General features: G+C 37.2%; 1 protein-coding gene and 1 long non-coding RNA gene across 11 annotated transcripts in view; one reads left to right on the forward strand and one right to left on the reverse strand.

The window, feature by feature from the left end:
* Smr (Smrter) overlaps positions 1-24,385 on the reverse strand; it is an 89,930-nt gene that overhangs the window by 56,671 nt on the left and 8,874 nt on the right. For all 10 annotated transcript variants that reach the window (XM_064126119.1, XM_064126084.1, XM_064126147.1 and 7 more), the window contains exon 2: positions 8,429-8,975. The gene's annotated coding sequence lies outside the window, so the exon portion shown is untranslated. The remainder of the gene's footprint in view (positions 1-8,428; positions 8,976-24,385) is intronic.
* LOC135165190 (uncharacterized) lies at positions 20,212-22,450 on the forward strand. Its single transcript, XR_010299450.1, has 3 exons — positions 20,212-20,478; positions 20,537-20,607; positions 21,891-22,450. It is a non-coding gene; the product is annotated as an uncharacterized LOC135165190 (long non-coding RNA).

A 24,385-nucleotide genomic window follows, 5' to 3' on the forward strand; every position in this document is an offset into this window, starting at 1 on the left:
CTGGATATTGAATTAACTAATCGGCAGATAAACGGGTTCGCAAAATTACAAAAAAGTGGACATGACGTTTTGTGCGTATTTCAATCGTGTGTAAGCCAAATTTTACTTTAGCCGGTGAAAAATGGTCTGTAAAAAATTACGGAACTGACAATTCACTCACGCGATTACGAAATCAAATCAGAAAATCTAAGTGACAATCGTATCTTGATTTTTCCCAGGTTATTCAGTTAGAAATTACTGAACGCTTCGGAAAAGCGCATTTTTCTGCGGAAAAGTTATCCCATTTTTGTTAAATGGTTGCCTCAGTGCGGAAGCTTCCGAAAAAGTCGTAGTTATTTTTTTTTTGGCTTTTTTTTTTCTTTTGCTTGTAATTCCTATAAAGCGCAATTAAAAAATTGCGAATACAGATTTTTAAAATCATATTTAATGACTCCAATCCCCCAATAAATGAAAAGGTTTAAGTGTAAACAAATTGCAGAACTTCCATACGGAAGTAAACGAGTCAAGGGGTGGATAACAATGAAATGAGGATCAGCTAAAAATAGTTTTGGTAAATGAAGTCGGTAGAAAGCCTCTAGACACTTGAATATCTTTCGAATTTTTTGGAGATAAAATGATATAATGGAATGAAAAATGGCATGGGGTTACGTGGTTCGTTGATCCAGAGTAGTGAGAACAACTGAGAAAAGTCCACCCCCTCCTTAAACCCTCCAGCGACTAGAGGGCTAGTTAAAGCTGAACTACTAACGGAGCTTCCGCCCCACCAAATCGTATTCTCGCATACCGCAGATCGAATATTATGGATTACCGGCCATTTCCAATGGGCATTATTGTGCACATGTTATGTAGAGTATGTGGATTAATCTATTTCCGATGAGATTCAACATCAATTCCATGAAATGTGGTGATGATGGAATAGTAGGGCAATTGATGGTTTGAATGAAATATTCTAATTCCGGGTGAAAAATCATTGAATATATATTTTCTATTTTTAAAAATAACTGATAAGAAATAAGTCGTGTGAATGAGGCAATCGAGACTGTAATATGTCTCTGAACGCCCCATGGGCAAGTCATGGTGACGTCGGAGTATAGATTTCTTATGGGAATTGATGCCGAGGTATATGCAATGGGTCTCTCATATAATTGGATGTAGTTTCTTGGCATTTCATTATTTTAAAAATAGAAATCGGAGATAACTACCTTCGTAAATGATCTTCTGAATGATTTTATCAATCAATAATTTTGTTAGAAAATTGACCATTACTTAGTCAATTGAAAGTGCTTCATAAAATCAGTTTGAGATTATTTACTTGATGGGAAATTTCCAGTTTCTTATCGTCAAATATTCAATGAATCGGCAATCGAGGATTTTTTATTTTAATTACTATAATATTATGATATTTTAATCAGCGCATTTTTGATGGACAAGATTGATGACAATTTTGTACATAAATTTTTTACATATGAATCTAATTGTTTTTCAAACCCCACAACATTCGTAAAGTATAGTTACATTTGTCAATAAATAAACAATATAATTATGATTGGTCCTGTTTTACGTAATTCTCTCCTATTACGTAAATTTTATTGAATTGCATATGACATCAAAATTCCAATTCAATAAAATTTCGCCCTTAAATTGCATTCATGAAATCTATATATTTTTCCGTTGGGGACGAAGGATTTGCAACTAGAAAAGAGATATATCTCATGCGTGAGATCACCTCCACATCATTCGAAGCATATAAAAAAGTTAAGAGATAAAATTTGAGTCATCATGTAATATTGGTCTTCCCTGCATGTTAGCCAGCTGAAAAGTTATATTATTCCCCTCGAGAAAAAGGGCAAAAAGAAAATAATCGTGACTCGTAACAAGGCAAACTATCCCCGTTGATGTTGCATTAAAATATCGCAACTCCATGAAGAACCGGATTGTCAAGGATAAGAAGTGAGGAGCAAGAAGAAGTCCTATGCATCATAAATATCTTGACAATTTCCGTGTCTTTTTCCTCGGAAACTATCCCACAACTGAGTATTTTCGAATGGCCCATGATTTATCCGTGGAAACGAAAATATCGAAGATGCCCACAAGGAATATGAATATCCCTGTTACATTCGACAGAGAGTGGAATAAACCGACACTGGGATTATCTCGTCAGCGATAAATTTCAGTTTGAAACACCATCATCATCCTCCTCAATCATGCCCCATCCCTCTACCTCCCATCCAACTCCACCCTGAGAGATCGCCCCCTTCCATGACCTCAATCCCCAAAAGCAATACAAAAACAAATGTATAATTGCATTGTTCGTAATTAATACTAGGTACTATTGGTAATTAGGTAATAAAGTGCCCTACCACGCAACCAACCCCGATTCTATTACCGAAATTACAAAAAAATTGCAAACACATTCTACTACACACACTCAAGTCCGCAGGAAGAGGGCTCTTCGTGTTGGAGGGATTTGTTTATTTTCCGAGGCACTCGGGTTTCACTGTTCAGAGCTTGAATTATCATTCTTTAATTTTTCATATGAGATTAGATTAGTCTGTTAAAAATTTTTCTCTGAATTTCGCGTAGTAAATTTTGTAAACTTTTATTGTGTTAGATATCTATGGAAATTTCCGGCGATTTCGGCACTGAAAAATTTAGAATTTCGGGAACAGCTCAGGCCGAACAGGAAATTCGGGCTCCTTTCTTCGTTGACTCTGGATTAAAAGTTCGAAAGTTCTGATAAGCATAATCTTGAATTTGACGGATAGTGGTACTGAATGTAATTTCGCAGGCAAAAAAGACATTTGCAGATTCCCCTAGAAAGTCAACATAACTGGAAATTGAAAATTCAAACTCAAAACTTCATTTTAAAGTCTAGAATTTTACAAAATTTTTAGTGAGCCTTCAAATGTTACGATTTTCACTCCGAAATCGCGTTACATATGTACAAATTATTATTCATCAAACAGCTCCATTAACATCTAATTAGAAACTGCGTCATTCCAAAAGTTTGAAAAACAGAACAAAACCTGTTGTCAAACGCTGAACATCTAGACGAACTACAAACTTCTTACACCTAAGAAGTCAAGTTTTTCAAGCCGCTTGAATTTCCAATTAAAATCATGAATATTCAATCCCGAATTACGCGGAATTGAAGCTCCAATGATGAATTCCCACTGCAACTACAACTTGGTAACAAAAACCAAGAAATGTATAAACAACGACTGATGAATTGAATTTTAATTGGTGTTAATGGATGGCTCATTGACGCCTCCTCTCACATTAAAAAATCATGACATCATTTCTCAAATCCATAGAAAAATTCATACATTCCAATATTTAGCCCACATTCCAGAATCATAATTATCGACAAAGTGCACAGTATTATCAATCGAAGGAGAACCGGAAGAGAACACAAAAAATATATATAAGTGAACAAAGAAATGGCGTGAGGTCTAGTGGAAGCGATTATATATAACCATAACACCGTCACCGCAGCTTGCTTACAAAAGCCCCCCCCCCCTCCCCTTCCTCGCCGCCTTCCCTACCACTCGTGATATATATAGCTCGTATTTATCGATCAGCACACGGGGTGAAACATTCGAGCTATACATTTACGTCGAAGGAGACAGACAACAACACGTCGGATAGACATAGAGGTCTAAAGGTATTGGGAAAGGTGAGAGACGTTGACACGACACAAAGGGATGCGAGAGAAAAATACCGAATAAGGGTGGCAAAGAGGAAATGGCATGGGGAAAGGTTGAAGGAAAAAAAAAAGAAAGTGGAGAAATCAACGACCCCCTTCCGCATTGGAGAGCGTAAAAAATCGTTCGCACACTTTGCAGTTCCCATTTTTTCCCCTTCTTTGTGCCCTATTCTATTCAACCCTGTTGAATTGACAATAATCCTCAGACGACACGGGGGGTATAGGTGTAGATGAAGTCCTGTAATTGAGATGGGAGACAAAATTTCAATTGTAACAGTATCACATTAATTCGAGAAGAGAAAGAGAAAGAGGTGGAAAGGGGTGACGGGGTGGAGGGAGACCTAGGGGATACTGAACTCTGGTGTCGTGGAGACACCCAAATACATTACGTCACCCTGAGTCGTCGTTTTCACTCGATATGTACGACAGTATACGGCGGAGGGATCAATAATTAATTTTAAGGGTAGTTTTTGGTCACTGATTGAAACACTTGACATGTTTCGCATGAAGAAATTGGGGATTTATGGATAATTTGAGAGGATGGGACGTACTCGTAATTTGATGAAGTCAATGGAAACTATATTTCAGTTCGATTATTTGATAAATTGTTGGAGATATTATGCGTTTGGGGTTTCAATGTCAATAGAAAATGAAGAGCATTGGGGTATTCAATATTTTTGGGACACGGGAAAAAAGCAGATGAATTTTCCAGAGAACATTCCTGATTTTTAAAAACAGCTTCTAAATCTGATGATAACAAATGTGAAACATAAGTGTCATTGTTCCTAATATTTGACTCAATATTGAAATTCATGTAAAAAATTGCGATTTAAGAGCTTCTGCAGTGGATTCGAGATGATTTTGCTGACCACTTTATTACCCTATCCTCGAAGATTTAATAAAATTTTTTTCAAATTCCTTGTGGACTTTAAACTAAACATGGGATCATTATGAAGAGAGCAAAGTTTAATCAAATAGAAGCTTATTTTTGTGTTCAATGTGTGACTCAACACATTGCATTGTGTTGTGTGACTCAATTGGGTAAGATCGATCAATCAGAATCAATTCGTTGAAACTCTTCCATGTAATGAAATAATTTCATGTATGAGGTCTACAAATCCCTTTCTGACCGTAGAAACAAGGTTAGAATCACAATTTGTCGGACTCAGTGACATAATAGTACATTATGTCATCATATGATAAAAATATTATCTGACGAGTAGGACTTTCGCCCGAGCCGAAGGCAAGAATTATAATTACCTGAGTCAGATAATACTTTTATCGCCGTGGGACATACAATATCTTATGTCATTGATTCTCAGTTCGTGGAGTTAGATCACGATTTTCGGTCCCACCGACTTCAAAATTTCGTTTCGAAAATACCGATTCTTTTAGCTCGTTGTTCACAGAACTTCTATTTGCTAAATTCGTATAAGAAAAATTCCGAGATTTCAGGACAAAGTTAATTGTTTTGAGAAATCTATCCACAAAGTTTCCAAATAATAATCTTCAAATCCGAATATCATCAATTTACTTAAATAGACGAGTTTTTTAATTAAGAAGAGCCGAGTTTTTCGTTCATTGTATTCAGGTGTCGTCTTCCTCTCACAACAAAGAAGTTATTGTATTCCCCACTATGTCCACGACATCCTTCCGTCCAAGCATCTTTTGTGTCTACCAAATATCTCCAACTGGAGGGCCCTTCTGCTTACGTTTTACTATCCTCTTACAATAAAATTTAGTACTGCAAAATTCAAAATCCTCTCGAATCTACTTGAATACCCTCTCGGTCCCAAAATCTTGATCTCTTCTTTCGTTACATTCCCAAACCCAGAGAAATACCTTGGCTAATCTCTCTCGAGAGTCCTTTAAGGACAACTGCCCCCCCACTAAACTTCGGCATCCATTTTCGTCCTTGAGACTTATTCCCTGTATTTTCCAGCGCCCTAACTCCAACCGTAATTCTTCAAATAAATAAACTACGGGTATTAATAGAGCGTCAAATTATTTTCTCAATTAGTATCCAACATTATAAATTACCTGTAGAGATTCCTGATTAGTGACTATAGAGAGAGACTCCAAAGTTCAGTTTTATGCATAAATTAAGTTCTCAATGGGAAAAAAGCCTCAATGAATGAGATCGTTTGCTCACATTCGTCAATTCAACACTCATGATTTTCAGAAGTTAATCCCAAATTTGCGTTAATTAAGGTCCAATTATGCTCGATTTTCGACAACAATGGGCTGAGAATCGTAATTTGCGTAGCCGACTTGCAAAAAAAAAATATATATATATATATATTTACAATTGTACTAGAATCGTAATAAAAAGGCAGAATAAAAACCTAAAACGAGACATAACTGTTTCCATACCCGTAAAAAGGTTTCAAGTCTCAAAAACACCAACTTAAACTCGAAATATCTAAACACATAATAATTCTGTGGTGAAGTGGTAAAATGAGGTAATTTAGCTTATCTCCAACCTCGTTTCCTGATGAATATCTAAAAAATGACGGGAGATGGCGTCATTCTCATAATAACTATTTTTGCCGGGAAAAATACGGTCGACAAAAAGTTTTCTATGAAATTTGTATCATTGTTTCAATATTTTGAGATATATTCATTAGAAACTACGGTTGGAGATAAGTCGACTTACCCGATTTTACCACATCCCAACGAAATTAAGTTAAGAACCCTTGGACCTCATGTTTTTAACTATTAAATATTGACCACTAGACAACAACCACTGACTACATGGTTATGGACAGGTAATATAATTGAAAGGTCAACTAATCAATAAAATTTTCAATTTCTTATTTATGAAGTGGGTAGTGAAATGCAAAACCATTCAGATATTCATCTGCTCTCCCTAGTTCGTTAATGACCCCATATAGTTATTGAAATTATCAAATGTTTGTTTCCAGAGAAAAAAATAGTTCTGAAAGTCACATATTTTCGCTAGTAATGAGAAACTTTTTTTTCTCTGTGTATTAGTATCCCATTAATTCTAGACACGAATGAAAAAGTAGAGTTGAGGGTTGATTCCGGAATTGAAGGGGAGGTCTCGTGCTAGGATACTGAACTCTAGTGCCGTGGAGACACTCCAAATGTATTACGTCATCCTGAGCCTTCGTTTTCTCCCCCTACCCTCCCGCCACACTGTTACATCACCCCGGAAGGATCCTCGACCTCGGTTTATCCTATAGCGAAAGGAAGTCTCCCATAAATATGTTAATTACCGAGTCCATTCATTTATATCGATAATTCAGTTTACATCGTCGTGCTGACTCTTCCACCTTCGCAATCTTAATTAAAATCTAGAGGAAAACAAATTGCAACCCTGAGCTGGGATATCGCGAGTGAGACATTGAGGAATTTTTTTTTCTTGAATCAGTGAAACGATGGAAGATTGATTCGGTTTTTTTACACTTGATTTTTTTACGGGTTCAGCGATTACTTTTTTTGTCAGAGTTATTTTAAACATCGGTGATGTGGGATGTATGATTCATTCATAATAATCGAATACCTACATCAATTGTACTGGCATATGAAAGTCTGCGACACGAGGGCACATGGTAAACTGAGTTGACTAAGTCACGCTTCGTATGACTAATATGTGCGGAATAAAAAAATGAGGAAAAAAGTGAAAAATTATAGGCAATCCTAGGCTTATTCATGTACTTTAACGGAAACTCAATGTTCTACAATGTCAATTTATAATCACTTGAGTACTGAATCTTTTAATTTTGCAAAACTGAGTGATAGGAGGAAGAATGTTATCGAAATGAGAATCCATTCCTATTGATTAATTAAAAAGCGGTGAGATAATTTTCGAATGACTTGAACTCCTCGAGGTAATTTATTCGGAAAATCCTGGCAGGAATCGAAAAGGATTTTTTTTATGGCGATTTTCACGTTTATAAGATGGGGGAAAAGCCAAAATCGCAATTTTTAATAATCTTCGAAAAGGTTTTTCCTTCGTATAATTGTATTGTTCCAAAAATAGCATGATTTTTTTTTTAATTTTCAAGAATTTAGATGAATTGCGAATTGAAGGAGCGATTCTTCTCAATTTTTTACTAACTTTTCAAGAATAATTCAACAAAAATCTTCAGTACCTGTAGAATTATTTATAAAATTTAAAATTTATAATGATAGAGTTTCTTGAAATTTCAAATGGTGCTGTGGACTAGCCAGACATTGCACGAGTCATGACACTTGTATAACTTTTTTATCAATTCTTGGCTATTCGGCCTGTCCCAACCTGCTATTTTAGCAAACCTAGGGCGATAAGTGGCTACTTATCTTGCTGGAGTAATTTATCGGCTCAATTTTTCTAACGTATTCTGATAATCGGGATTTCCTAACATATCGTAGTGAATCTCACATGGTCTGAACAGCATTTCTGGGATACATTTAATTACCCACGCCAACAGTGAAGTGGAATAATAATAAAATATATTCCATAATATTTTCCAGGCCTAGTAACATCATCGTTCGATAATCCCGAACTTTCTGAGGGGAACATGACCAACTCTTGTGCGAAAAACGATTGTTTCTTGGTTTTTTTATAAAATTCGAGACCATTTCCAATTAAAATGTAATTACAAAACTACAAAATTTAGCATAAATTACTATACCGTTTAATAATTTTTCGGATTTATCATTTGAAATGTGAATAATTCTCAAGGCGCGTATAATTCTCAAAAATTTTCAACTCACCAGTAATGACGTCATCCGCTGCAGGAAGAACACGAATTTCCCGCGTTAAATCCTCCCAAGTCACGAGGATTCACAAACACAAATGAATGCCCACACTGATGCACTTTGTATAGTCACGCGTTTGCACGCGCGTCCGTGCATCCGCACCAATTTTCTCGTGATTACCTGAAGTTGAATATTGAACTGACTTTTGTGACAAATAAATTCAGTTTGAAATGAAGTTGAGAACACTGGTATTGATGAGAGAAGGAAGTTGCACTTTTATCGAGCACGAAAATTCACTTATTTATCATCCCTCCGTGTTATCCCTCTACACTTGACACTTCTTCTCAGCTTCATATACATTCACGTTACATATATAACATCTATACATACAACTTGTAAATCGCCATTAACCTTTAAATTTTTTTACAATTACTCTCCTCTCTTTTAATGCTTTACTCGTATTTTTTTTTACACACGCGCACCAATAAACTCAGACATGATCCCCGTCGTCGCTTTTCTCCCACGTTCTTGATGCTCTACCACGCCTCGGTGCTCAGGGTCTCTGTAAAGAAAACGAGAAAAAAGTTAAACGCTTTAGTAATAATAAGAGACATGGAAATGAAAGTAGAGCGAATGGATTGGACGGGGCTGAAATGACAAAAATCACTCCAATCAAATGCATCGACGTAATCATTAAATTCCGATTCATCGGTCCGCATATTGATGAGAGAGCAGACACCGGCAGGCATTTCATAATTCAAAGTTTAATTGTTGGGTTATAGCAGTCGAAACACGGGGACGTGTTTATCCTCAGGAAACTGTTCAATTAATGATATCGAATGGGGTGATTCTTCCTATAAACATGCGGTACAATAATCATAAATTGGGGGGGACTTTGTGAATTCTTTTGATGAATTCTGGACAAGGATATTTGCACTAGAATTTCAGAGAGTTTTGACGTCGACAAACTCATATCTTCCATTTATTCACTTAATGAACAAGCCATGAATGAATATGATGCGTGAAAGCTCAGTCGATACTAAATAAATATGGCCGACTGAAGGTTTCACGTATGCGCTAATTCGAAAGTGCTGCTCATTAACTGCGAAATTTCCTGTGAATTAATTGTATTTTTTTCTTTCAATGATATTTATAAATGAATGAAACAATTGGAGTTGGAAATGAATGGAGTATTTTTTTAAATTTTTGTAAATTTCTAATTTTACTCAAAATATCAAGAATATATACATTCAAGAAAAAATTTTAAGCGCATGGAGAACAAATGAATAATAAACAATTAATTTTGTTGCGTTTATTATACATTTAGACAAAATAGTAGTCTCTCTTTACTTGAAAACTCAAATAAGTTTTGAAATTCCCGCCTCATCGTTAGCAAAAATCTACAATAAAAACAATAATTAATTCCGAAATATAGAGGAAGATTTGAATAAATATAATAAATAACTCTGCCACAAGTGTAGACATCTGGGTTCTCAAAAATAAATGAATCATTGATCAATCCGGAGAATATCAGAGACATCCACAGAAATTAGCATAAGTAAAAAAAAATTCTATTGATTATGTGTTACATTGCCGTGACACACCTTCACACTCACACAAATAACTAGTGAATAACGTTGTGTATGAATTCGAAAATTGAATTGCCGTGAAATTTCAGTCTATGGGTCGTTGTAACGCCGTGTATCCGGTGAGTGAAAAAGAGTGAGAGAGTTTACAACGAAGAGGAGTGATGTGATTCACGGGTTGGTAGCCAAGGGGGTGATGAAGGTGGGGGGGGGGTGGAGGTGCGCGAGGAGGGAAGGTCAGTGGCTCGGCCATACCCGTCGTCTACTTGACTCCACAACACCGAGGGAGATTCGTAGACCGTAGGAATATACTTTCCCCACTTCATGTTATAGGCCACTAATTGCCACTACGTGACTTTACCATTACACAGTTTTAACCAATACACATAAATAGCCGATGCATTCGCGAAAGTAAAACGTACGTCTGCGGAAATTATTTTCCTGCAGAGGGCGAATACTAAGTGGAGCAACTTATCGAAGGTGAAGCGAATGCCGATTAGAAGGAGACGGAAAAATACCGCAGTAAAGGGCATAAATGTCTTACAAAAACGAATGGATAAATATTTTTACCCCTAAATTGGTCACCCTGTGAGAAAACCCCCCGCAGGGTTTTCTTTTGACCCTCTTTAGGAATTGGTTGATTGAAAAATTTCAGAAGAAAAAATTGGCTTTTCCCTTTAAAGTGTCTAGAAAACTATCGGGGCTTGCGAACAACGTAATTTTCCGAATTATTGAAGAAAAAAATTTATTTTCGAGACGGAAATGGTCCGTCTCGCGCCGAATGAAAAAACGCGCGATGCGACGTTGCCGGAACCTCGCTAAAGGCGCTCGGACTCGGTAGAGTAGATTTGGCAACGTTTTTGGGGAAAATCACACGCGTAACGTTCCACCGCAGAGACGACCAATCGTCGGAGGGTTAAGGAAGACACTTTTTTATGCCCAGACGTGGCGTCACATGTGGTACCTCGCCAGGTGTTTTTCCTCGATTCTTTTTTCGCATTACTTTGCCTTTTTGTTAGGCTCATGTGTACCCGTCCGGGAATACATAATTATCTGCGCACGGAGATGTGAGGTGAACTGCGGTCGCGGGGACAAAGGCGAAATAACGGAGAGTAGGTGTGAAAGCATGTGAACGTGATTTTTTTCCCCCTGTCCATCCACGGTTATTTATCGAGTGGTGAGAATTGCCGAGTTAATGGAGAAAAATCATTCGACAAAATGAGACGTAAAAAAGTGAGATAGAGTGTTTGTGACTGATCAGTTGACACGTCATTTTCGAAACTCAGTTTCAACTCGACGCTCGATAATTTTTCTTGTTTTCAGTGTTTCACTTGTCGCAGAATGTAGTCGGTCCTTTTGACCGGAGATCTCATTATCCTCTTCCTGAGACCCATTTTTCACCTTGTATTTTCTCTTGATCATCCTCGCGTACTGTTCTCATGGAAAACTTTCATCTCATTATTATTCCCTTTAATACTACTTATTACTTTTTTCTCATCGTCCCCTGGCCGTGGGGGGTTTCTCTTTCAAAACTCCTTGACCCCTTCCTCTTGATGAATTCATTTTTCCTTGGGACTCCGTGTAGAGTCACTACTTTTTATCATCAAGAGTAGTGCAATGTGATACTCGGTGAACTTTGTAATCCACGGCGCATTAACAAACTGAAAAGTATATCAAAAACTCGGAAACAACCCTCAACTGCAGTGCAAAAAAATTTGGTCTCAATTTTCCGTGTCAAATGTTTGAACTTTTCATGAAATTACATTTTCGCTAAAATTTCCGACTTTTGAGGACGCATTTAATGTGGCTCCTAAAAAATTATTGCATTAATAGAATTTAAGCTGCAATTGACGGGCAATTTTTGATAAATTTTTCTCAAATGATACTGTTGCAGAAAATTAAAGAAATTCTGATATTAAATATTCATAATTTATGTTAAAAAATCAATAGAAAAAGTCCATTTTCATCCAATTAAATAATGGAAACGGATAATCCGCAAAACCACATAAATATCTTTTTAAATCTTCAATTAAATAAAGGTCAAGCAACATTCGGAGTTGATTATTTGATTGAAACTTCATATAGGGGAATTTTTATCCACGTACTGGTTTAAAATTAGGAATTTCATTGAATTTTCAACCGTCAGAATATGCCGAGTGTTCTAAAATTGTCGATGTTTTTTCAATAATTTTGTGGCACAGTTCCGACCGAAAAAAGGAGAAAAATTTCTCTCAATTGTTGCTGTGCACGAAACCTTTCGGAAAATATCGAATAATTTTTTCACCGTGAGATGTATTTGGGGATATTATTCGTTTCTAATTCAATGTTATCCGTTTTGTAACAATCCAGCAATCGACGGGAGATAAATTTAATTCAAGATTAAATTATTCAAGGGATCTTTCATCCAGGCTATCGATTCAGTATTATTTAATATTCCATATTAGACTATCAATGAAATTTTCCAAAAATCGGAGCTGGAATCTTTACATGATTCAATGATTTTGAGTCATCTAAACTTGAAAATTGTGATGCCATTGAATACTCCGAAACACAACTGATGTTTCACAGGCAAAATATATAAAAAATTTAGTGCAAATAAATGGTTTTCAAAAATTCCATGACTTTTAACTTGAATTATTCACATAATTTGCTAACAGTGTTGCTGCGTTCGGGTGACCCCTTTCACGAAAATGTGGGTCATATTTGTCAAACCCATCGACAATTGACAGGCTACGAGGAAATTATCAGACCGATGATTTCCCTACCACCGGTAAAATTATCAGCGTGAAAGCATGATGTGACCCTCCCTAACGAACTCCAATTGGTTGAGGTCAAATTGTAGGAAATAATTCAAGCAAAACTACCTCCCCCCCCCCTCGGAAACGCACAAACTCTATTTCGATCAATTGACAATCAGATAGAGTAATAATTATAAAAATTCTTAATTTCATAATCCCCCCATCCCAAACCGAATCCACCGCTCTTCACCCGAAAGCAACCATCGAAATTTCAGCCTCCCACCCCCAATTGAAACGGTACAGAAACTCTAAACTCTCTGAGAAAAAAAATGCCTTCATTTACCCATTCACCCCGCAAACTCTCCTCTCGCAGACGAAAAAATGAAAAAAAAAATCGTAGCCACCGGCGAGGACGAGCTCAATGGCTGAGAGAATACAAAGAAAGGGAGCGGCGAGAGAAAGTGAAAAGATGAGGGCAAATTGGTACAAGCATATGGCTTCTCATCATGGTTTTTGGCACTGCTAGCGTGACCTCACCACTGCCAGACGTGAAGCCGAGATAAAAAAAAAGTAATTTCACCCTCCCTTACCCATTCCAATAAAAATACTTCCTCCCACCGAGCGACAGTTCCCCGATTATCTCCATCTAAAAACTTTGTAAAAAAAGTTGAGAGAATTTGCAAATGCATCCGCAGTTTTCATTCAAAGTACTCTCTTCTTGTCTCTCCTTTATTTTCTTTCAAGCAACGCGAAAAAGAAGAAAGAGCGGTTGGGGAGAGACAGAACAGAGAGACGCAAAAGAGAAAGAAAAAAAAATATCTTTTCGGACATTGAGCATTGTGATGGGGGCTATTCAGTCTTATTTTCTGTCTTGCACATATATCTATCCAGAGTGGAGCGACCTACTATCCTTCTGCGGAACCTCGTACACTTTTTTTTCTTTTAATTCGTATCCCCCCCCCCTCTCACACACACACACCTCACACAAAACACACGTCTGGATGGCATTCGCACGTGTAAAAAGCCTCCCCAGCCACGGTGTCTTTAGAGGATTTGTGTGTAAAGAGGGGGGGGGGGAGGGCTCGAGAGGGTTTAAACTCGCAATCGGGGAGAGTGGGTGGTTGCTAACTGATTAATCGATCCCGTTAATTTTCAACATTCCACGATCTTACACGCAAACGATTGAAACATGCCTGGTACACTTGCACCCCTCCGCAAATCCCCCACCACTGCCCCTTTGTCAGCCATCGTGACGATTTTATTTCTTATTTTTAAAGAGACAATTGAAAACTGGTCTCTTCCGCGGTCGTCGAGGGCAATTTTTTTTACTTCGCTCCCTCTTTCCAATTGTTATTTTTTTTTCTCTTCATTGTTATCATCCCCTCTTCATTCTGGGACGATTAACGAAGAAAGGATTCACGATTCAGGGGGACTCGCAGTGAGGGAGGAAATGGGCCGGCTTCGAATGAAAATAAACAACGATGCGATGGTATTTGCGCATGTGTGTGGTAGATCCTAGATGTCCTCCACCCAACCACCCCCCTTCGCCCTTTTTTTGTTGACACGAACGGACGCTTTAGTTTTCTTTACTCCTTCCGTTTCACCCCCCCCCCTCCCCTCCCCTCCTCGCCACGAGCTTTGCCGTTTCAGTTGTCCGCAATTACGCTTTTTAGGATAAGAAAAATAAAGGGGCGATATTAATGTGGTGGAGAGTGACATATACGATAGTTTAACTGTTTGAGTAATTTCAGAGAATCGAAATCATCACTTTCTGGTGGTGATGGCGTGCTGCATCGCTGTGTGCGGTCCATATGGTGGAAGAATTGTAAATAATCGTTTTATTAACTTCACCGAGTGAGGAAAGTTATTGTAATAACTCTGAATATCGTATGTTCGTCTAATTCTGGTGGCTTTATCGCCAAAATCTGGCAGGGACCCCAATGTTCGACTGACAATGAGTTGTTACTAAGTTGCTTTGCAACTTGGTACGCTCCCATTGCGTGTGGGCTGGAGTAGGTGTGATCCATTACAAGTGGAATTTGAATTGTTTAAACATTCAGAAATTATAGGTTTTTTAAGGTATTAAAAATATTTCTTTAGAAGAAATTAATCGTTTTTCGTTTGGATGGTATTTGCGATATTTGAATAGAAAAAATTGTGCAAACGGATGACAATAAATTGCAAAAATACTAATTTGGATTGAACTTGGAAAATATTTATTTGTTATGATTTTTATGACGTTTCCAAATGATTGATGCGTTATATTCGTCATTTGAAAGAGGACATTTCTTACTGATTTCATTAATTTTGATCCACAAATAACATTTTTATAGCATTTCAAATGGCTCCTCTGAAGTTTCACTACAAAATTGAAAAAGGATTTCACTGGAGTAGAAGTTACCAAATATTTGACTGAATTGTTGAGTACTACCTGACCGATGTCCAAAGTAATTGAGACGATTTCAGTTGGTATTTAATCAAAATACAATGGCATATAGATAAATCGATAGTACCAGAAAGTAAATTCCATTATTTCGTGTCATAACTGAGGAAATTTTATAGAAACCCAAATTTCATATGGTTTTCTGACACGTTTTATGTGAATAATGGAGTCGTTCCAGTATTATACGCGAGCAAATTTTTGTCACGCTATGTCAGCATATTCGCCACATTGATAACACGCACTATAACGTTGCTCACATAATATTTGAATATCTTCTAACAAATGACTAACATTACCATTGTACAAAATTAATCAATTTAAATCAATTGACATTTAAATGATTTTTTTTTCACCTGGAAAAGTAGAAGAACAAGTGAAGAAATGGTAATTTTCACTTTTCTTCGTGTTTTTCTTTTGTAATTTACAACGAAATTGTTTTGACAATCTTCACAAATTAATCCCTTCTAGGGTAATTGGAGATTAACCGCCAGAAAAGAAAGAATTTTGTGAATTTATTTGTTTATCGTGAACAATATTTTGCCTACATAAATACATAGACAGAAACCAGATTAATTTTAGGGACTGTAAAACGTCGAAAAATCATAAAAATTGCCCTTTTGATTTTCCTATTAATTGCAACAACTTCCTCTCTGAACATCGGAAAGTTAAAAAAGTGAAAGCTTCATGATATGTACACATGGGGTAACCCTTTGAGAACTTCTCTCATGTTTTTCCAGTGCCGTCTGTGTGGGAATATCCGTGGACTTGTATATGAGCAAAATCTGTACTACGATTTGTCTAGAAGAAACAATGGAATTTAGTGCTCCTTATGCAATGGGTCTTCATGCACTTCAGAATTTTTTTGAGACTTTAGTAGCAGCTGAATATGAGTTTTCAAATGTGGAAAGTTTATGAGGAAGGTTTAGATTTATTTATTGCAATTGCTGCATCTTGCTGAAATGCAATTCTGATTGAATGTTGAGTAAAACAGTCGTTACGGTTTTGCTCATAAATAAATAAAATTTCCAGAGATAAACATTAAACGAAAAATATGAAACAGCTATCTCGTAAACTCAACGAATAGGAAAAACTCGATAAGGTAGGGACAACTCAAAATCCATTTCGACAAAATCTCTGATGACAATGATCTTCTTGATAAATAATAAATAAATTTTATTACATGCAGATCATTTGTTTGAAATCATCAGAAACGTTTCCATATCCATAAGTTTAGAAATCAATTTCTTCTCTCAAAAATGAGATTTCAAATAGCGTAAACAATGTCAATACTTAAATACAATTAAAAAATCATTGAATCCAGATTGCGACACTGAATATTGTTCAAATTAAAAACCGTTCAGTAGAAAAAAGAATTAGTCATAAATTCCTTGATTCGACAAGTAACAATCGCAGCCTAACAAGTACAAGTAATCGGTCTTATTCCTTTGATTCTTCATTCTCATTTGTGTGCGAATTAAGAGTGAATGAGTACCACTGCACATCCAGTTAGGAGACCCATACGGAAAGTAGAACGGTGGGATGAAGTGACGCGTACTTTTCGCGACTAATTAGAAGCGCTAGGATTGACGCTAATAAGTGAAAAAAAAAAAACAAGTTTTGAGACTGAATTATCTGAGTCACGTATGTATGTAGTGTTTTTTTTCTCTTGCACGCGGTTCAACGTCCTCGGTATTTTTATTGGTAAGACTCAGGGAAATTGTTTTTATTTGAATACTGAATATTTTTTGTGCTCACGGAGAAAGAGTTTGTAACGGTGTGCGTTGAGTTTGCGGCTTTATCATTGAGAGTTGCGATTTTGATCGTCAGAAGCGTGGGTAAATACGTAGGTGAACTCCCACGAACGGGAGGAGGTAGTTGGATACGTCCGTCCAACAACGCGGATACGTATCTCCATGGGTATGGGTATGGGTATGGGTATGTTGCAAAACTCAGTATTATGTGCACACAAACACCAGCTGCGCCCCCTATCCCCTTGTCTATTTGTCGTTTTTATTTTGCAATAACATTAATGCTAGGAAAACACACGCACCTAGGAGAGTCGCTTGAGTTTCCCAGAGGATAAGCGATTTGCCGTTGACGTTTATTTTTTGCAATCTCATTAGAGAAAGAAATTCAAAATGCACTATTCATCGTTGATATTGCGAGAAAAAAAAATTGCCAGGGGAAGGAGAAATATTCCGACAATGATTTATTGTTGGGGGTACCAACAAAGAACATATTCTCTGATGTTTCTCCTCAACTTTTCAAAGGAGACACTTTTGACGAGTGATTTTTCGCCGAAATTGTGAAAGTCCACAATCTTTAGATCTCGACTCGATTATACCGGAAATGAGTGACGATCAAAAGGAGGTGAACATATTTTTACCGTGAGTTGATCGCAAATTATGACTGAAAAATCGCATTCACTTGAGAATTCAAGTGGGTTGTAAAATTTCCGTCTCATTTCTACTTCGGACTATGAAATTTTATGAGCTGTTTCGCACAGAATTCAATTTCATTCTTCTCAAAATTACTGTCTGACTGGCCCTGACATTCCAACTTTTTCTTGACACATTTATTCTCATTATTTTGCAATGATCTTATGGTTCAAAACTTGAACTTTCAAATGGAATTTGGCATTTTGCGTCAACGAGAAATATATTTAAAATTCTGCACCTTCACGTGTCAATCCTACACGCTAACCACACAGTCACCGCAGGCGATTGTTTCCTAAATAATGTATAAACGATTAATTATCTATTCTGCACATCAATGACATATTATTGCTATTTTGTTCTGTAAAATTATGACCAATTTATCCATTTCTCCAAATCATCGTCGTAATCTTATTTTTTATTCCCTAATTAGAAATTTCGAAAACTACATTTTCTTCTTATAAAAGCAGCTAGTTTTCACAATAATCCACGGACTTATCGCTCGATAATATTATTTTAAAAATGATTAATTTTTGTTCAAAAATAACCATAAAAAAGATATGATTGCGTCCGATAAACCAATCCCCTGTCGATAAAATTAGATCGAAGGTTCGAAGGTTTTATTAGTTTTTAATTCACCAAAGAGAAGAATTTTCAGAAGGAAAATTACTCTTGAATTTTACGAGCTATTTAATTATAAAATTAAACGATTGATAATCGCCTTATAGCGACTTCTGATACAGTCTTTATTACAAGACTGTAAAGTTAATATGGCTGTCTCCGACACCAATGACTGTCACTTGGTCTTGGCTACTGGCACGAGAAAGGACTGCATAAAAATGCGAAGGGAAAATAAAAAATCTTTGTCGAAAGAAGAAGGCAGAGGAACGCGAGTCGAATAATTTCGTCTCCTCGTTTCCGGTGGATGGAATCGCAGAAAGAACGGGAAGGCTCGGCTTTGATGGCCGAATGAGACGTGTCTGTTCGTGCGACACGTCGTTACGAAACGGCCTAAAATCCCCGTCACGATCACACTCATATCCAATACTAGGAAGTTGAAGCAAAATTTTTTGGCACCCAGGGTAACAATTTTCAAAGAAGAAATCAAAGAATGCCAACAATTGCAACAGCCCATGAAAGCGTTATTATCAACAATGATTCCATTTCATCTCGATATTTGTAGACGGCTGAACCCGTGGTATGGCCATCGTTTGAAGTTTTATGAGCGTGGTGATGTGTGCCTTGGAGGAAATTCTCATGGCTTTTCCCCACGGGCGAGGCCACGGGTTATCGATTTCGCCAACGGCGATGCCACCACCGGAAAGCCGGAAGCCTCTGAATCTGGACGACATTATACGACGGCCTTATTGCCAAGTTGCACACATTCCACGGGCTTGGATATATTTATGACACTGTCGCCTCAGTTCGATTATCGTTTGTCCAATGACTGTATCCATTAACAAATAGTACAAAATGCCATCAGTGTGAACTAATAAATTAGTTACAATGATACCCGTCCCTATATGGGCCAACAAAAAGTTGTACAGAAACCAACTTTTCTTGCAGATATTTTGGTATTCTGTATTCTACAATAAAAATCAACTTCAAATACAATCGATTTACCAATTATTGTTAGACAAGACTCGTCACCTATTTATTGGAATTTTCGAGAAATTAATCTGCGCGGTTTGAGAAGATTTTTTTTTACAGAAGATCTTTTTCAGAAAACGTCAAGAGAATCATTTTAAAAATCTTCTGGTCTCATTGATGACCTAAGGAGAGCATCTGGAAGATCTTTCGGAATCAATATCTGTCGATATGTTTTATTTATCTACACGCATATGCAAACAATTAAACAAATATAATTTTACGTGGCTAGAAAGCTACAGCGACTTCCGAACTAATATTGCATTTGTCAATAACAATATCTATAGAAATTCAACGAAGATCTATAATTATTGAAAGTTTAAAGATTATTCCATCAAAGTTTCTGAAGTACTTTTCGATCAGTCTATATATCGCATGTTATACATATACCAGAGCCGGCTTTATCCCCTAGTTATAAAAGGGTAAAGAATATCCTCAAAAAAGGCAAGAGTGGAACAGCGACGGATTTTCATTTTTTTTTGCTGTACTTGTGAAATATAGCTTTCCAAATTTGGAATTTTCATCTGACCCGGTTGTGCGTATTTATAAGGGTAGAGATGAGTGGAGAAGACTCGGTCGATTTTCGTGGGGGGGCGAAGAGAAGACAGCAAAAGAGAGGGAGAGAGATGAGTGAAACTAGACAATTTCAGAGAACTAACCATCTGACGGTGCCAAGACGGTCGATATCTGCGACGAACCGTGGAAAATCGCGGGAGTTTGCGACTCTTGGAAGTTAACTCCTGTGCCAAACGTGGCTATAAGACCGGTTGTTGTTGTCTCTGAAGAGGGGAAAGATGAGAGACTGGTCGAGGAGGCACGTGAAGTAACCGAAGCGGTTTTCGTGCCCTCCTTACTCCTTTATTTCTCTTCACCGCTGTTCATTCTTTCTCTTTCTTCCCGTGATTTCTTGTTATTCGACCGTCCTTTCATCCACCACCGATGGCCACGCCGTGAGCACAAGATGGCGGTCAGAGGGGCCACAGAGCCCCAAGTAGAAATTTCACTGTTTCTCTGAGCCTAAATCAGTTTTAGATCATAACTGAACGTTTATGAGGAACGAATAAAATGTGACAAGGGGAATTCGGCCTGTTCTAGTTCCTTCACAACATTTGAAATCAATTTTAGACTGTACACTCGGATTGATAATGAAAGTGTTCGTCATGCAATTGCATGATAAATTATTCAGTTGGAAATGAAGAGTGATCAGATAGGGAAAGTATGAATTTTCACAATCCATATTGCAAGACTTATGCTAATACGTGGAAATTTTTTAGATAATTTCAGGACTAGATAATCTCATTTTGATAAAAGACTTCCTTCTCAGTGTGAGCGCAAAATTATTTTGGTGAGTACCAAATTTTTATTATAGTCTGAGCTAAAATATTAAGGTCAAGTATATGTAAATAATTTTCTTTCAAGTAAAATGAAGGGTTGGTATAAATACCTCTTTGACTTGCAAGAAGCTGCAAATACCTTGCGTTTCTACATATCGAAATTCAGATGGGAGAGTAACGCTCATCGTAAGCCTCTTGTACTCTAATATTGTGAGAAATTTTTCCCCAGTTTTCCTGCATATCAAAGATCGGGATAAGTAGGCGCTGCACGCTTGGAATTTTAATGTAAAAAACTTCTCCCTCTCGTTGCTATACAATATAAATTTATTTTCTTATAAATATCTATATTTTTTGCTTCAAAAGTAATGATAATTTTCTATGGGAGACGCCGAATGGTAGAAGAAATGAGAGAACTTTGAGCGAAGGTTATTAAATTTCCGTGAACTAATCTGAAATCAATTGGGAAAATTTTAAATCATAATTTTTCAACTGGTTTTCACGAGGTAAATTTTTCACAAAATTATTTTAAAACATGTATAACCTAATTTAGTATATATTGCACATAAATTAGGACAATTCCACATATAGAATCAAATTTTCGAAAATTTAATTTTAGAAATGTTTCTCCGGACTGAAACTGCTTCCTCTCTGGGTAACATGAATATTGACTACCTAACTGATCTGCATTTCCAGTTCAAATTGAGCTTCAGAATATATTTACCTCAATTTTTAATGAATAATTGAACTGAAATTTAATTTTCATTCATTTCCTCATCAAATTACGAGTAATCGATATGTGGAAAACTGATGTGTAATGAAATTTTCCCCATCAGCATTAGAGAATATCTCCAAGTATAATTTTGCGCTCCTTTTCTGGCCCGCCAGGACTTTATTTAAAAACCTACTCTCTATCGATCCGATTGGTCAGACATCGATCCCCCCTCCGTTATATTTCTGGTCCAAAACTGATGAAAAATCAGTTTTCACCGGTAACTGTCTTATTCTATCCTGATTCGAGTTTCCACTCGGGGATTCCGTAAGGAAAGGAACGGATGGCCACCGGCCAACATCGAGACCCAGGGATTTTCCACATTTCGACTCGAGTCCGCTGTTCCCCTCGAATATGGTTTGAACGCGATCGATCGGCTCCGCGCACCCTGCGGCCTTTTGTCCTTCTGTTCCATTTCCCTTTTTCCCTGTCTCTCTCTCCCTGTTCATTTTATTCAGCTCCCACCTTTCTTTTGCCTCTTTTCTCTTTCTTCATCTTTCAAGGCTTTTTAACCTTCTTCGATAGGACCAGTGTGATGAGGAGAGCCCCGGACAAACATCCGTGCCGATATTGCGGGAAATGAGGGTAAATATTTTTCATCGGGTTTTCCGCGATATCGCTGAGGAAATATAAACCCTCGGGGAAAGTGGAGTTACTTTTTTCTAATTTCAATCACATGTATGACTCCGCAGAAATATCGTCATCAATCCGAAGTGAATACACAGGTGGGTAGTCTGTCTATTTATTTATCAGGGATTTGACAAATACGATTTATATAACATCATGCAGGACAATCTTATCTACCGAAATCAGAATGAAAGAACTAGGTCTCCGCATACCCAGCGACCTTCGAAATTCGTCGGATAATTCCCTGAAGCTCTCCCACATGACAATAATCGGGATAAGTTTCGTAATAAAACCACATGCGCCAGTTAATGCACAAAATTGATCCTTCTCGTGGCTGTGTAACGAAACTATCGAGAGATATTCCGCAATTTTGAAGGTCCTGGGGTGTTAGAGCTGATAATAAACCGGATTATGAGTGAATTATTAAACTGATAATTCCACAATACCCTATCAATTATTTTCCCTCCTTCTCAAACACACATCCCATATTTTGGTGAAAAGCACTAGGTGAGTTCGAAATACCGTATTCTCTTTAACCAAAATACGAATGGGAAAAATGATTAAGTATTGCATCCTCAGCGCATTAAATATACCGGCGCTATTTTCCGAAAGTTTCGTTTCCCAGGAACCAGAGGAGTCAGTTTTGTAGAGAACAATTCTGAATATACAGAAGGTTTTACTGCAAAACTTATCAGTACGGTATATAAATTTAATAGGAAGTTCCCCCTGTGTAATAAATTCCGAACACATAATCATGAAAAATGAGTGTAAATATTTCTCATCGAGGTTTTCTCGTTATCCTCAAAGAGATGAAAACCCCCGATAAAAAATTGGAAATATATTTTTGATGACACCTTAATTCCCCTCTCCTATTACTTCAACAAGAAACATTAATAGTCCGAAAAACTGATGGTTAGCCTAAAATGGATCGTCGAATAATTGAAATTGAATTGATGATTTTTTTTCTCCCTCTCACGTTTCATTCGATTTTTTTTTAACCGCAGAGATGAGAGAAATAGCCAGTAAAAATTACGGAACGCAAATGCACTTATTGGTTAACAAAGTGACTGAGAAAATTTCTGTGATGGTATCGCAATTTTTCATGCAATATTTTGATCAAAATTACGGAACACGGGGAGAAAAAAATCTTGAAAAATTACGTGCGTATTCCGTGATCTGCCAATCAAAACAACATTCAGTAAAAATTAGGGAACAGTAAGGCAGCTTCTCATTAAACGTTCCATATTTTTTCTTGAAAATTCACTGAAAAAGTGCGGAACTGTTACGTAATTTTTCCCGAATTTGAGTTTTTCTCCCCATGAAGGCCTTGGGGCCTTCGAAAACACAAGTTTCGTCAAATTTGTCTCGCTCTATGTCGCTCCAGAATTACGGACAAGATACGTCATTTTTATGGAACATTTTTTGCCTTGCGCGAATACAAAGAAACGAGTCCAAAGAAACGTGGAAAACTTAAAGAGCCCGACCAGCTGGCGAAGCATTTTCCGGTATCTCAAGTGTACCACTTCACTGATATACATATACAACACTCCCTTTTACAATTTCAATCCCTGTGATTACGATGCTCTATGGGCTGTTAGCGGTTTTGGTGAATGTTTGTCGTATTCGGTCATTGGACTAAGTATGGAAAATAATTCGACTCCTGGAGAGGTGAGTCAAGTGTTGGTGTGATACTATCCAGTCGAGAGAAGTTTCAACTTTTCACGTATATAGCAACCACCACGAATCCGAAATGAATTTTCGTGTGCGCATTTTTTTCCCTCGGATTTTCTCTTTTTCTAACCGCGATACGTCTCCAGGATTAACTTTGCTCGTAAATTATTTCAGGGAGTGCTCCACTTTTTCGCAGAATAGAGGAGGAGTTATGAGGAAGTGGCGGGGGAGGAGGGGCTTGAAAAGGATAGGAGATGGCGAAAAAAGTCAATATTTCCACGGCAACTGATAATAGCTGAGGATAATCTGAGGAGATGAAAATACTCTATGAAGATTGAATTTTGACGTCTGACTCAGGCCGGATGTTATCAAGACACCATTGGATGATGAAAAAAATGGGGAGAAACGAATTGCGTGATGAATCCCGAGTGACAAGAAAATACGTTCAATTTTTCAATTAATCTGGTGGAGAATGACAACTTCATGTCAGTTGGTATAAACTTCCAATGGTATTAGCCGTAAAATTTTGTTGGACTGCACGTGCACCAGTGGCAATTTACATTTCTGGGGATTGAAAATGGAATTTCACTCGGTTGAATTTTCAGGATAAAATGGAATAATGGATTACAAAGAGAATAGAATTTCAAGAGATAAAATTTGAAGCTCACTGGAATTGTTGGAATGATAATAGAATGGGTTTCTCTACTTCGAGGATGAGCATG

Source organism: Diachasmimorpha longicaudata, chromosome 1, assembly GCF_034640455.1.
Source record: "Diachasmimorpha longicaudata isolate KC_UGA_2023 chromosome 1, iyDiaLong2, whole genome shotgun sequence".
NCBI lineage: Eukaryota > Metazoa > Arthropoda > Insecta > Hymenoptera > Braconidae > Diachasmimorpha > Diachasmimorpha longicaudata.